This window comes from Silene latifolia, chromosome 10 (assembly GCF_048544455.1).
Source record: "Silene latifolia isolate original U9 population chromosome 10, ASM4854445v1, whole genome shotgun sequence".
Classification (NCBI taxonomy): domain Eukaryota; kingdom Viridiplantae; phylum Streptophyta; class Magnoliopsida; order Caryophyllales; family Caryophyllaceae; genus Silene; species Silene latifolia.
In genome coordinates this window covers 111063133-111065634 of record NC_133535.1, presented here as the reverse complement: position 1 = coordinate 111065634, position 2502 = coordinate 111063133, and the positions used below count along the sequence as shown (strand labels likewise).

The following is a 2502-nucleotide window of genomic DNA, read 5'->3' as shown; positions in this document are numbered from 1 at the left end:
CCATTCAATCCTGAGATTGAGAAATCCTTGCGCGAGTTGAGACGATCATCAAGGGTATTGCCGACAGAGGAAGAGCTGAGTACTCTGTCGAGTTACTACAAGAACGCTCTGTTTGAGGAAGATCCACCTACATCTCCTGCTTCTATTTCTTCAGCTGAGACAGTCACTTCTCCAGAAATCCCAGTCATGGCTGAAGAAGCAACTATAGCAAGTCATTCCGAGCCGACAGGTGCAAATCTCTACAAAGGATTCGAACTACCAGGGGAGGCAAGAAAATTCGAGCCAAAGCCTTCCTATATTAACTTGGTTGAGAGAAACCAATTCGGGGGAGCTGCAAATGAAGATGCAGCCAAGCATATGGAGATTTTTATTGATTATTGATGCTCTATACCCCCGCCGACTGGCGTGACTCAGGACCAGATAAAGGAGACCATGTTCATTTTCTCTCTTCGTGATGCTGCAAGGGAGTGGTATAGAGATCTGGATCGAGCCGCTCATGGGATCACCGACTGGAATTCATTGGCCTTGGCATTCTACAAGAAATACTTTTCTGCCTCGAAGACTAATGCCATTAGAGCTCAGATCACGAGCTTTAAACAAGGACCTGATGAGAACTTCCATGAAGCATGGGTCCGTTTCAAGAAGCTGGTGCGAACCATTCTGCACCATGGGTTCGAAAAATGGAGTCTTTGCAATCAGTTCCATAATGGGCTGTATGACGATCAGAGGGCTATTTTGGATGTTGCAGCCAATGGCCGATTTGCTGAGAATATGGGAGAGACTAAGGGGTGGAAGATCATTGACGACTTAGCTACCCACAAAGCTGAGTATGGAAATTCCCGAGGAAATCAAAGGAGAGCTGCTGAATCTTCTTCTGTAGCTGCACTAGAAGCTCTCACTGCCAGGTTTGACAAATATGAGTTGGTAGGAGCTTCAAAAGGAGGAATGTATCATGTGAATGCTGTTTCAGACGGTCCTTTCGTCTGTAGAAGATGTGGAGCTGAGGGATATGTTTCAGAAAATTGTCCTAGTCCCTTCGAGTCTTGTGCTGCCTTTCAACATTATAGGCAGACAAACACGTACTATGAGTCGAACGTCCATCCCAACTTGAGGTGGAGTAGCCAGAATGTACTGAATCCGACTCAACCTCCACAGCAGCAGCATCAGCAGACTTATGTGCTTCCACATAAGCAGCCATATCAAAAGCCTCCGTATGTTCCTCAGCAGCAGCAACAATCCCAAAATTCAGATTTTACCGAGTTGAAGAACTTATTGCTGAAGGAGTCCCAAGCTAGAGAGGCCGGGATAAAATTGCTAGAAAGTCAAATTGCTCAATTGGCTAGCAAGAATACATCACGAGCTCCGGGACACTTACCGACTCAAACCGACCAAAAGGAGACCCTTAATGCCATCACGTTGAGGAGTGGGTCCACCCTAGAGGGGCCTGCTATGGTCGAGGACGATGCTGCAAAAGATGAGGCGAAACCGAGTCAAAACAAAGCTGGAACGAACAAAGGAAAGAAAAAGGCGTCTACCAGGTATATCAGTCGATCGACTGACCACACTGGTCGATCGACTGAGATCGCTGCTGATAGTGAGCCTTTTCGTCCTCCAATGCCCGATAACTTGAGGGATCACTTGTTTCGGGGTACGACAGTCCCAAAAATATCGGGGCAAGACCCGAGTGCTGAAAGGTCAGTCCCGGCTCCGAAGTACGACCCGATGTCGATCAATGGTTCACATTTGAGACGGTCTGAAGAGGGGTCGAGCTTCAACAAGGAGAAGGTGGTGGACTTTCAGCCTAAGTCCACGGATGCCGGCATGCGTGATTTAGAGGAGAGGGCTAAGCTACTTCTTACAGCCCCATATCCGGAAAGACTAGTGCCGACGAAGGAACAAGTATCTTTCAATAAATTTGAAAAAGTTATTCATAGCTTGAATGTACAAGTACCTTTCCTTGAGTTAGTCAATCAAGTGCCTGCTTACACTAAATTCATGAAACAACTCTTGTCTAAGAAAAAGTCACTTGAAACAGTGCATACTGTCGCATTAACTAAAGAGTCATGCTCTTATTTGTCTCATACTGCACCTCACAAACTAGAAGACCCGGGTAGTTTTTCTGTTCCTTGCAATATAGGTACCTTCTCTATTGAGAAGGCATTATGTGACTTAGGAGCTAGTATAAGTGTAATGTCCTTGAGTCTTGCTAGGAAGCTGAAATTGACTAGGTTCGCAGTGACTGACATGACAGTACAGATGGCTGACCGATCTGCGGTCCAGCCAATAGGAGTCTTAGAGGACATCCCCGTGCAAATAGGGAAGTTCTTCTTCCCTGTTGACTTCGTGGTGCTCGATATGCCCGAAGATGCCCATATTCCCATTATTTTGGGTAGACCATTCGTGCACACTGCTGGTGCAGTCATAGATGTTGGTTCGGGTACCTTGACTTTTAAAGTTGGGAAGCATTCCATTGTCTTTGCCCAACCTGCTAAGAAGAAAGAC

At 46.3% G+C, this 2502-nt stretch overlaps 1 non-coding gene across 1 annotated transcript; it reads right to left on the bottom strand.

Moving 5' to 3' along the window:
• Positions 1-567: 567 nt before the first annotated feature.
• Positions 568-674, bottom strand: LOC141609751 (small nucleolar RNA R71). The gene has a single exon (XR_012527665.1). It is a non-coding gene; the product is annotated as a small nucleolar RNA R71 (small nucleolar RNA).
• Positions 675-2502: the final 1828 nt, after the last annotated feature.